This window comes from Pleuronectes platessa, chromosome 9 (assembly GCF_947347685.1).
Source record: "Pleuronectes platessa chromosome 9, fPlePla1.1, whole genome shotgun sequence".
Lineage (NCBI taxonomy): Eukaryota > Metazoa > Chordata > Actinopteri > Pleuronectiformes > Pleuronectidae > Pleuronectes > Pleuronectes platessa.
In genome coordinates this window covers 27,520,292-27,533,650 of record NC_070634.1, presented here as the reverse complement: position 1 = coordinate 27,533,650, position 13,359 = coordinate 27,520,292, and positions in this window count along the sequence as shown.

Here is a 13,359-nt window from a genome sequence, read left to right as displayed (position 1 = left end):
GTGCCATGGTAACATCTCTCGCAGCATCAGTACCTTGTGCAGTACTCCACAGTACTAAAGTACCACAGTACTACAGAACCACAGTACTACAGTACTCCACAGTACTACAGTTCTCTGGTTCTCCACAGTACCACAGTACTACAGTAATACACAGTACTCCAGTACTCCACAGTACTAAAGTACTCACTCTCGTTCTTCTTCTTCTTCTTCTTCTACTGTTTAATTCTGTCTCTTCTTCCTGTGATTGGTCCAAAAGTCCAAACTGTCCAACAAAGTGTTTTCACTGCAAACCAACAGATCCAGGTTCAGGTAGATCCAGACCCAGAACTCCTCTCCTGCTCTGAGGAACCATTCACACCTGATGTTCAGGTTCACACTGAACTGAAGAGTCTGAAGCTCTGAAGCCAACCAGGTGTGAAGGTTCTTGAGGAGTCTCTCACCTGGTGCTGATCTGATCCAGCTCCATCTCTCTCCTGCAGCTGCCGCCCTCACACCTTCTACATGAAACCTTTCAGAACCTGTTGTCTCCTGCAGAGTCCAGAGTGAAGCTTCTTCAGTCTGAGTGTCAGAACAGTTACAGATCTATCAAGAGACGCTTTGACTCCAGAGGCCAACATCAGGCTTCAGTGTTTCACCTGATGCTGTCAAACCTGAGCAGTGTCAGAACGGGCCATGATGATGATGATGATGATGATGATGATGATGATGATGATGAAGAACGTTGATCAGAAACCTCCTCATGACGCTCCCATGATTCCACGGTCCCGTGTTGAGCCCGGTGGAATGTTTTGACTCGTCCACTTACATTTGGCCACGTGTTGTGTTCTCCTGTAAACAAACAAGTTTGCTCCCCTGACAACACACAACATGCAGCACACACACACACAGCTGGAGACACACACCACAGACTATGGCATTTGTGTGTGTGTGTAAGTGTGTGTGTGTGTGTGTACATTAACTCAGAGCAATTAGGTACAACAAACACCTCGTTTCATTGCCCTGAGTGAGGTCTATGAGCTCAACCACCCAATTAGATCCACCCGCGGTCCCCGGCGTCGCCCCCCCGCCCTCCCTGCTGCTGTGGCAGTGTGTTGTCTGGAGACATGTGGAGACACTCTCGGGGCCCGGCGCTCTCGTGCCCTTGGAAGCTCCGTCCCTCAACGCTGGTTTGGATTCCATAACCTTTCAGATCCAGAGGTAATGAGTCCAAATGGCTCTCACATGCAAACTGTGTGATTCCACCGGCAAACCTCTTCTCCCTGCGTGACTCAGGGCTGCAGCGGGTTGTGTGTCTGATGGGAGTCAAGTGTGTGTGTCCAATGTGTGAGTTTGTGACTGTGTGTATCTGAGGATGCAGATACTGATCATGCATCGTGTTTATCTGTTTCATGTCTTTCTTGTTTCCGTCTTCACTTCTCTTGGTTCTGTTTAATATCGAGTTAGTAGTTACAACTGAAAGCTAAATGTGCAAATTCACTTTTTCCTACTTTCCCAAACAACATTTCATTGATGGAAGAGTTTCTCCTTCTTAGATATCGTGTCTGTGTTGATTCTGGTGTTTAACCTTTAACCTTTAATATATCTTTGCTTTACGGTGTCACAGGCCAGAAAGTTTGGGAACAGCTTCATTTCTCAATCTGTTCTCATTAACCAGATCTTATTGAAGTGGAATTTTACAGAGTTAAAAGAATTTTGATGGAATAAATGATTTTAGACCGTTGTGTGCAAGTGTGTGTTCGTGTGTGCGTCTGGTGTGTGTGTGTGCATCTGGTGTGTGTGTGTGTGTGTGTGTGATGTATTCCTGATTGCGAGGAACAGGCCTCGCTGCTGGAGCCATTAGCTGCTCCAGTAAATCTGCAGGGACCTGAGAGAGGCGGCCGATCGGCGGCAGGTATTTCCTGCCTCTTGATCTCGGGAGGCAGAGCTCATTTCTGCCGGTGGGGGGGGGATTCAGCCTTCATAATAAGTTGTGGTTCGATGTCAACAGTTTATTATTACATTTCATTTTGTGTGTGTGAACGTCCTGTGAACAGTGAGAGCAGCCAACTGCTGTAACTGGAGGATTCAGGACAAGCTCTGAACTCAGTGGCAAAGTTTTAAAATCAGTTATTCTGACAATAAGATGTTGTTATCATGAAGCAGAAACTAAACTGTTATCAAGAGGTCCACTAATAAAATGTGTTTATTCACAAGGAGGGAAACGGCTTAAATATAAAAGTTTCTGAAGGAGCGTTAAACTGCCACCTTCAGAGGTCAAAGGTCAAACGCTGAGGAAGCATGGTGGTCACGGCCACCAGGCGGCCTTCTCCAGGTTAATTGGACCATTTCATCGACTCTGGTCAATTAGGAGAAATGACTGATTTATTATTTCAGAAGGAACGAGGACACATGCGGACGTCCTTCATGTCCCAGAGGTTTCACAGGACGACTTCTGTCTTTCCTCAGGAGACACAGACTGTTGTCCCAGACATTCAGAGAAGGACCAATGCTTTTGTTTTCAATTAGAGACGCAGCGAGGAGGAGACAGTGAACGCCTCCTTCAGTCTGAGACGACCCAGAGAAGGACAGCAGCGCCTTTCAGCTTTCTGTGTGTGTCTGTGTGTGTCTGTGTGTGTGTGTGTGTGTTTGTTCCTCTTGGTTTTCAGCCGCTCGAAGCTCCTCAACCTCAAGCAGGGTGTTTGCATTTTGAGGAAAACAGGATGTGAACTTTTAAGACCACACTAAAGCAGTTTATGATGGAAGGAGACATTGTTTAGCAGTGTTCTGGGCTTGTATACAAGGGGAACATTGAAACACCCCAGTGGTTAAGATGTGAGGGGGAAATTTATTGGACTCACATGGGCGACATTTTTAGTCAAACCTAATAGTAATTGGCCCTTCACGGGGGGGGTGGGGGGGGGGGGGCAGAGGGGTAGAGGAGTAGGATAGTTAGAAGTAATTTGTGTGTAACTGAGATCATGAACTATGATAATTATGAAGCTAATGATCAATTAAAACTTTCATCATCTAAGTGTTTCATGCTTGAAATCAAATATTTAGTTTAATCGATGTGGGCGGGAAATTCTTTAATTTAACTTTTGATCTCAGTTTACGTCATGAAAGAGTCGGAAGGTTTATGTGTTTGTTTGTTGGTTTATATGAGAATTAAAGAAACATAAATCTCACTGGGTTCAGAAAGGAAGAGAAAGTTAAGTCATGTGATCAGAACCCACAAAGTGCTTCACAGTCATTAATATCTCAAGTGCATAAAAACAGGAAAACAAAGAAACACAACAAAGAAACGATCGTAAATGAGAATAAATAAAGAGACTAAGTGAAGAAACATGGAGGAACTACACCTAGAATCTAAAGAACACTGAACCCAGTTAAACGACTGATTGATTATTGATTATTATTATTATTGAACCTTTTTACCATGAACCTGCAGAAACTGGACTGAAGTGCGACAAGGTGTTTACACAACACAGACCTGAAGTGGACTAGAGGAAGAACCAGAGACTGTAGAACTGAATGGACGGAGACTCGGGGTCAGAATCGGTCAAACAGGAAGTGGAACATTCAGGCGAGGGGCGGAGCCTGGCTGAGCAGGCCTGCACCCAAAGCTCTGATCTGGACCCGACCCGCTTCTCGTGATGAACTCCAAGTCCAGTCCAGACCCATTCCGACCCGCTGGGGGGGGGGGGGGGGGACGTCCGGCCTTCAGCTCAGAGATGTAAGGTGGTTATGTGAGTAACTGTAGCTCTGAGCTGTGTCTTCAAGCTGCTGCTCACTGGACGGGTTTGTGTTCTGATCCGCTCTGAGGGAAACCTCTGGAGATCACTGCTGACACTGGATCAGCTGATTGGATAACTGCAGCAACAGACAGGTGTTCTTAATAAAGTGCTCTGAGCGCATGCAGAGGAAAACATTGGGCTCCTGTTGGAAGATGGAAAATCTGGGCGACCTTCCACCTCACATACCTGACACGAGTTCAGGGTCACGATCCAGAACCTGAATCATCGGCTCTCTTTAACAGACTCTGCAGTAAATTCATTTCAATGAAGATTCAACGAAACACATGAGCTCAAGTTTGCTGCAAAAAAACAAAAACACAAGTCGTCAACCTGTGGCCGTCACCTTATTAAAGCAGAGTGTCCCACATGCGTCCCAGTGTGTGGACGGACTCTCATCCAGTGGACCAGCAGCCGCCGGAGGAACGAGGCCTCGTCTGTGTCACACCTACAGTCTCAATCATCACAGTATTTATGATGTGAGGAAATACTCTGCCATGTGAACAGGAGCCAAGACTTAAACCTGAACCTGATGTGAGCGGAGTGATGCTGACCTGAGATGGCAGCTCACAGAGAAAACTCCGAACCGTTGAGAAATCCGCTGCTCAGCCATCATCGGGGGGGATGCTGAGGGTGGGGGCGCCGCAGAGCATTCCCACTAATTTGAAGCAAGTTGGGTGATTTTATGAACTAAGCTGTGAAATATGACTTTAATAATGGTTGCAAATGGCAGCGCTAGCATCTGGGAGCTGGGAGGGAGAGGAATAAAAGTGTGGAAAGTTGAGAAGTCAGAATTCCAAGCTGGGATCAACACCGGCTCACCGCTGCCTCCCTCCGCCGCCGCCGCCGCCCCTGGCAAAGCCCACCAGCTAATGAAATGTGAAAATACTTGTGGGTGCGGCAGCTATGGGCTCAGCGAAATCCAGCTCCATAAACTGATGATTAAATCGATGTCCCTGCGGCGGGGCTTCATTCTGAAGAGACGCTGCACTTTGCTTTGGCGGCGTGCAGGGCGAAGCCTCGAGGAAGAGGAGGAGGAGGAGGAAGAGGAGGAGGAAGAGGACGAGGAGGAAGAGGAGGAGGAGGAGGAAGAGGAGCAAACCGAGACAACCGACGTCTGACGAGATGTTTAACGGGCACTGAACACTGGTTTCATGAGGCCGGCGGCACCACCCCGGCTTCACCCCGGCCCTGTGGTCACAGCTTAGAAACCATGATGCTCGTGTTTGGATTCTGTTTTAACAGCGTTTTTAACTATATTTAGAACGAGCTGAGCTGAAGTAATGATTCTGTAAACTTGTACAAATAAGCGTTTAATCACTTGAGCCAGAGTTGTTGAGTAATGTTGAGTAATGTTGAGTAATGTGGGGCATTTATCAACATCACACAGAGACACCTCCCCATCAACAGAGAGAGCACATGTTGGGAAAGTCCCTGTTTCAGTGCAGGCTCATGCTCCTCCTCTTCTGTGTGTGTGTGTGTGTGTGTGTGTGTGTGTGTGTGTGTGTGTGTGTGTCTGCACATGAGGTTCCCGATGGAGGTCGTGCACATATTTCTGAGAAATGAAAACTAACCGACCGGCCGAGTGTACCTGGGAACGAGTTGAGGGATGTTGTTCATTGTCACATGACATTAGGAGCTCGGACTGAAACGCTCCGCCTCCTCCTCTGAACCGCCTCCTCCCTCCCCCCCCCCCCCCCGCCCTCCAGCCCCCCCGAGCCCATATGCACATCTTGCCTGCAGATGTGGCGAAACCGCAAACACTTCAAAGTGCCTCCCCTCAGACCAACAGCGTACCCTGACGCCAACTGTAAATGTCCTGGACACAGTGCACGGAAAATATTAAACCCCCCTAATTTGCAATGAACAGCCGGGCTGAAGCAGGCGGGGGGGCGGGGAGGGGAGCAGACATCTAAAGAGGCCTCCTAAAAACACTTAATGACTCATCATTCTGCTGCACAACAAGGGAGAGTCATCTCCGCTGTCTGTCCGGAATGCTGCGGCTGCGGCTGCAGCTGCGGCTGCGGCTGCTGGACACGTCTGCAGCCGACCCGGTGTCAGGCTCACCTGGCGCCGCCGAGCCGTGTCACCAGAACATCTCACCGTGAGTCAGGAGGGACGAGGCCATCGGAGAGGAGAAGAGCCAGAACGTGGGCGGAGGAAGTGAACTGATGAACGTTGGTGTGACTGTGTTTAGAAACTCTCTCTCCTCAGAGGACCTGGTTAAGATAATGATGTAATTGGCTCCGTCTCACACGCCCACTGACTGTGGGAAGAGAGTGTTTGTTTTAAAAGCTGCGTCTTATTTTGAAGGTCTGCTCATTATGCTCATTAGTTCAGATCAGATTTTACGCTGCAGAGACACAACTTCACCACGAGTTCTGAAAGAAGTTCTTGGTGCAGACGTGATTCTGATGCACAGGAATGTTCCTGGTTCCTGCTGTGATGGTGTCACCTCTGAAGCTGATGAGTAAACTGCTCCAGAGCCGAGAGAAGCTCTGCTGAGAGGAACAACTCCCTGGTTGTAAAAGAGAGGAGCTATTGAGCAACATGGAGGAGCGCAGGAGTGTTTGTGAAATCATCTGCAGCAGCACATGTGTTCGCTCTCATGCCTGCGTGGGCATCATATCGCGTGCTAGCACAGACCTCCGCATGCCGTGTGATCCCGATACTCACCGCCGCTTCTCATGGAAGATGAAATGCGCTGCTCGCTATTCCAGAGGGGCTGCTGGGAAGGGTTGAAAAATGAAGGAGGGGAAACATGGCAACATCTCCTCTGATTCCACATCCAGGGAACTTTGACCTCCAGCAGAGAAACCAAAATAAAAATCCCCCTCTCGCCGCCAAGCAAGCACAACAGGAAGATGGGGTCGTGGAGGAGAGGTGGGGCGAGGGAGAACAATGAGGCCTCTCTCTCCCCGGCTCCAGATGGGTGCGTTTTGACAGCTCAAGCTTTTTGTTCGTCAGAAATAAGACGGGCATTACTGAGGCTGCCAGACGCTGGAGGCTCCTCATGGTGAAGCCAGTGTTTAATATCCCAGAGCCGAGGAGCGTCCACCACAGACGAGCTGTGGCGAGGAAAACCCCTGCACTCGTCTTTCAGTTAACACACACACACTCGTTCACTTCAGGTGCAACAATCGTGTGTTGTGCTGTGTACACACACTTTGCAGAGTTTGACTGAAGGAGCTGAAGAATAGAACCCATGACCGCTCTCTGGTCATCGTCTTCTTTAAAGACCTCTGAGACCTGAGCTGAGTTCAGACATGGACTCTCCAGAGGACGTGTCCCTCATACAACACATCTACTTCTGTAACAACTGAAATCTGATCTATAATTAATAAGACAAGAATTACAAACTGCATTAAATCAAGGGCAAATATATAAATAAAAAACAATAAGACAATTCAATAGGAGCTGAATTATTACACATGTGAGTTCAAGGTGCAGATGAAAGTTTAAAATAATACATAAATACATTGAAATAAATCAGTTGTCGGTTCTTGAAATATAAGGTGAAAATTCGCTTCATGTTTTGACGCACAAACACAACATTAGGTGTGTGTTTGTGCGTGTCTGCGTGTGTGTGTGTGTGTGTGGCAGCTGTCCAGCAGTTGGATGGATGAAGTGTGATGCCGGCTTTATTCTCCCATGACAGAGGAGCAGCCAAGACACAAGACAGCGACTCACACGTCTCTGTCTCACATGATCCTTCAGTGAGACGCAGCAGAGCAGGCAGGGACTTAACCTCATTACACACCATGTGGGTTTGTTTTCAATTACCGTCTCATTTAGAACCACACACACACACACACACACACACACACACACACACACACACACACACACACAAACACACATACAAACACACACAGTAATCTACACTTTTCTCATACTGGAAAAGAATTGTCTGTGTAATCATGAATGTTTTGTGGCACAAATGGGATTCAGGTCTGAGTGTGAGTCCAGTGTGTTAGTGTGTGTGTGTGTGTGCGTGTGTGTTTGTGTGCTCGGGCGTTTTGTTTGTGTACGTGTCACGACCTTGGACACCACTAAGCCAACAGATCCTCCATTTACCAAATCCAAGTGGATCCATGTGTTCTTGTTATTCGCTTGTTGTCGTAAAGCGTCTCACACGTTTGACTCGCGGACGAAGCTGTGATCCCTGTTGTGTTTCATCTTAATGTGTGTGTGTGTGTGTGTGTCTGTTTGCATTAGATTCACTTCTTGTAATAATCTGGTTTGCAGATCAGGGGTCAGTCGACTCGTTGTAGCTCGGCGGCGGCGGAGGGAAATGGTTTCTCTTCACCGTAATTCAGGCTCACGCACAGTAACAGACGTGAATGTTAACAGGTGTCGTAGTTTAGCGTGATAATCACTTCAATCACAGAGTGTGTGTGCGTCTGTGTGTGTGTGTATGTGTGTGTGTTTGTGTGTCTTCTTTGTGTTAAGAACCACACTAGTCACAGCTCGTATTTTAACTCGTCATGTGTTTCTGTCTTAATTAGATTTTTATTTAAAGACACCTCAGGGGCCCAGATACCCTCTGGTGCCGATGTAGCACAAGCTAGAGGTCGTGTGATTGGTCCTCGTGTTCTTCCAGGTGGTTCTCGTGTTTGAAACCAGCTCCTCCAGGTCTCAGCTGATGTTTAGTCCTAATGACCGAGAGCCTCTCTGGTCCCTCACATGCCTCCATGATGGGTCCTGTACCGTCCATTTCACAGGCTAGCTGTCCCTGTGATTGGCTGCAGCTCACTCTCTCACTCTCTCACTCTCTCACTCTCTCACTCTCTAACTCTCTCACTCTCTCGCTCACTCTCTCACTCACTCACTCTCTCACTCACTCACTCTCTCACTCACTCTCTCACTCACTCTCCTATTCTCTCACTCTCTAACTCTCTCACTCTCTCGCTCACTCTCTCACTCTCTCACTCTCTAACTCTCTCACTCTCTCACTCACTCACTCTCTCACTCACTCACTCACTCACTCACTCACTCACTCACTCACTCTCTCAATTACTCTCTCACTCTCTCACTCACTAACTCTCCCACTCTCCCACTCTCTCACTCTCTCACTCACTCTCTCACTCACTCTCCTATTCTCTCACTCTCTCTCCCACTCTATCACTCTCTTACTCTCTCACTCACTCACTCTCTCACTCGATCCCCACTCTCTCACTCACTCTCCCACTCTCTCACTTTCCCACTGTCCCACTCTGCCACTCTCTCACTCACTCACTCTCTCACCCACTCTCCCACTCACTCACTCTCTCACTCTCTCTGACTCCCTCTCTCACTCTCTCACTCTCCCACTCACCCACTCTCCCACTCTGCCACTCTCTCACTCACTCACTCTCTCACCCACTCTCCCACTCTCTCACTCTCACACTCTCTCACTCCCTCTCTCACTCTCTCTCTTGCTCACTCTCTCACTCTCTCACTCTCTCATTCTCTCACTCACTGTCTGGAGCCATGAAATCCAGAGTCGTCCCATGTGATGCTTCAAACTAAGTTTTCTTAAAATGATGTTTATTTTCAATGTTTAACATTCTAATGTTTTATTAATCACTAAAATACAATTTCTATAAATAGGTTTTATAGAATATGTGTCATTAATTGATCAAATTCTTTTAAAGTGAAATACACAAGTACAGACATAAATAATATCTAGGCCATGTTATTGACCCACCAACCACTAACACACACAGAAACACACACACTCACTCACTCACACACACACACACACACACACACGCACACACACACACACACACACACACACACAAACACACACACACACACACACACACAGACACACACACACACACACTCACACACACACTCACACACACAGACACACACACACACACTGATCGTCAGCCGTATCTGTTACCAGTTCCCTGACCGTGGATTTGATTTGCAGCAATAAGACGGTTGGTGTAATGACAGCATTAAAGCTTGTTCTGCATATATAGAGTTTCAGGGAAAACGAAGACAGATGCTTCTCGCTCGCTGCTCGTACACGTCAACAGAAATAAGGCAAAAAGCACATTCCTGGTGGCTCCGTGGCTGGTGTGTGTCTGTGTGTGTTCTGCTCCGGCACTTGAAGGGTCCAAATAACCGGAGAGGCTGGATGTCTTGACTCGAGGCCGAGGCTCCTTTCCATCGTCAGTCGGTAACGTGAGTAATGAGCTCTGTCAGACGCTGGCGGCCGGCTGATGTTTTCCACCGCAGACGAACCCCCCCCCCCCCCCCCCCCCCCCCCCCCCCGAGAGCTGACGGCCGCACGCTAATGACAGATCCGTGGATACAATGGCCGCGCATCTGACAGGCCCGTACAGAGGAAGGTGATGAGATGATTGGCGTGCTCCGCCCACGACAGTCTCAGGTCCAGGTTGCGACCCGGTGCTGTGTCGACATCCGGTACCGTGTGTTCTTCACACACGGTACTTCTTCTTACAACACGAGGGAGACGGGACGCCTTGAGGACAAGCAGTGTGCAGCACGGTTCTTTTTTTTTTTCTGTGTCTGAACTTCTTCAACGATTTCAACTTTCATCTGTCAAACCCAGTTGTAATATCAATATGTGTTAATGTGACTTGAGTGGCTGGGAAGGGAACACGGCCGTGTGCTGAAGGTTTGAAGTCAAGATGTGGAACTTGTTTCAGTTTGAGAGTAGCTCCTCATATCCTAACAGTTCTGACAACGACTTGTTTACAATAGATCAGAGGTTCTGACTCACTCACTCAATTACTCTCCCACTCTCTCACTCACTCACTCTCCCACTCTCTCACTCACTCTCCTATTCTCTCACTCTCTCTCCCACTCTCTCCCTCACTCACTCTCCCACTCTCTCACTCACTCTCCTATTCTCTCACTCTCTCTCCCACTCTCTCACTCTCTCACTCTCTCACTCACTCTCCTATTCTCTCACTCTCTCTCCCACTCTCTCACTCTCTTACTCTCTCACTCACTCTCCCACTCTCTCACTCTCCCACTCTCTCACTCTCCCACTCTCTCACTCTCTCACTCTCTCACTCTCTCTCCCACTCTCTCACTCTCTTACTCTCTCACTCACTCTCCCACTCTCTCACTCTCCCACTCTCTCACTCTCTCTCTTGCTCACTCTCTAATATCTCTAATAGTAGGTCCTCATATCGTAACAGTTTTGACACCGACTTGTTTACAGTCGATCAGAGGTTCTGTCTCATCTTCTGCACCGGGAGTGAAGATGGACCCTATCAGAATCTAAATAAAGATGTAATGTTTGAAATTCATCTCCTGACCTGTTGAATCGTTTCTTGGATCTTTTCCTCTTCAGGGATGAAACTCTCATTCGTCTCTGAGCCAAACTGAACACGTCTCATTTGTATTCCTGTCATGTGGGAAACCGTCAGACCGGCTAATGGCTCATTCTCATCTGCCGTTTAAGAAGTGATGGCGCACAGAATGAAAAGCAGATCCTGTGCTGGTTCAGCGTGAAGGCCAAGCTTTGTTGTTTCTTTTTGACGGACAGCTCGGGATTAGAAAATGAAATAGAAAATAAGAGCTTTGTTATTTGTTTAATGGGGAGTGATTGTTTCCCTCTTCGGCGCTGGTGGATATTTATAGAGAAGAAACCAAACAAAGAAAAGAGGATTAAAGACACGACACACCCTTTGTGTTTCTGACACATTAAGGAAACCTCCAGGCCTCTCGTAAAATAAAACACCATCTTTCTCTCTCGGCCATAAAATGAAACAGGATTGTCTGCCTCCGCAAAAAAACACGCAGGCAGCACTTTGCTCGCTGTTCTCCTCTGAGAAGAACGATTGTAAATGTGTAATTAAATTAATAAAATAGTCCCGGGTAGTAAATCACTGCCCCCAAGGATTATATGTGTACGTGTGTGTTTGCATGGATGCGTTTTTTTGCATGCAAGCGAGATGCACACGGGGGTGTGTACGTGCAGGAGTGTGTGGTTACGGGTTAATGTGTTAAAAACAAGACGGCAACACAAGCTTTAAATGTTCCCCGGTCCAGAGTCGCTCACACAGCATCACCTCTGGCGGTTAGTTAGCGAGCTGAGGTGCGGGCGGCGTGGCATTAGGCTTCGGTGCGCCGTGCCAGATTCTACCATAATAAAGGCATTAAAATATCCTCATTAAACTATTTTGGGCAAAGGGGTTGGGGGGAGGGGGGGTGTGGAGGGTAGGCTGAGGCGCTGGTTGCCAGTGAATCTGTGCCAGGGCACCTCCGTGTCACCGGTGGCTGCAGCGGTGAAATCACAAACAGATGCTTATTAATGCAGCTCCAGGGGACCTGAGCGAGAGCGAGAGAGAGAGAGAGAGAGAGTAATGTTCTACGTGTTAAAAAGGTGAAACAAACGTAAAGACCATAATTGTCAAAACACGTCTCGTTCATCGGCGTTTGGACTTTTATCAACGTAACACTGGCGCCAGATTTTCACAAGTCATCGCCCAATGGGTGTGTTGGCAGGAGCTCATTTGTTCAAACCGGGAATCAACCCACCGGGACGTCACCCGTCAGTTTCGGAGCCGCTCAGCGCCATCTTGTTTAAAAAAAAATCAGAAGTAACCATATTTGGTTGAGTGGGGGGGGTGAAGCCTGACTGAGCGCTCGAGGACACGCCCACTCACACCTGCCACCTGCACCAATTGGATGGTACTAGCTGTCAATCACACGGTATCCACACCCCAATGCGTACGGATCAGAAATAATCTGCGTCCACACAAACACACCTGAAAACACACGTCACATGACCTTTCCCGTCCACTGGTCATGTGGTGTAAACAGGAAGTAGATGGTCTACTCTTCAGCTGGTTGCAGATGTTTGTTCCAGATGCTGCTGCAAGAAGAAGAGATTTAACTCATGATGGTCTGATTTTTTAAAAGTCTGTGCCGGGCTGAAGCTGCTCCAGGTAAACACAAAGCCTTGTGACCCTGTGGTGTGAAGACGCTTCACGTGTGGAGGTGTCTGATGGTAATGATGATGATGACTGTCGGAGCAGGGCCCTGCCAGCCTCCACACAGCAGCCCCTGGTGTTTGCTTTAAATGTGAGACTTATAGCAGCGGCTCTGATGTGGTGATGTGGTGATCATGACGCCCAGAGATGGAGAAGCTCTTTGAAAAGTGATCAACACCAACACACCCTCTGATGAAACGCCTCGTTTCATGAATACGTGGAGACGGCGTTTAGAGGAACAGCTGCGGTGGAGACAGCAGATACTTTTATGAGACTGTCACTGGAATCAGATCAACTCAGAACTGAGTGTTGTGCTGGACGGCTGCAGCCTGAGAAGAGTCTGTTCACACAGAGAATCACTGAGCAGATCCTCCTCAGGGTCAAAAGAACATTCTAAAGTTCAGTGTGAACCTGAACATCAGGTGTGAGAGGTTCCTCAGAGCAGAAGAGGAGTTCTGGGTCTGGATCAAACTGAACCAGGTTCTGTTGGTTTGCAGTGAAAACACTTTGTTGGACAATTTGGACTTTTGGACCAATCACAGGAAGTAGAGACAGAATGAAACAGAAGAAGAAGAAGAAGAAGAAGCAGCTGGAGTCTTCATCTTCAACGATATAATGATTGA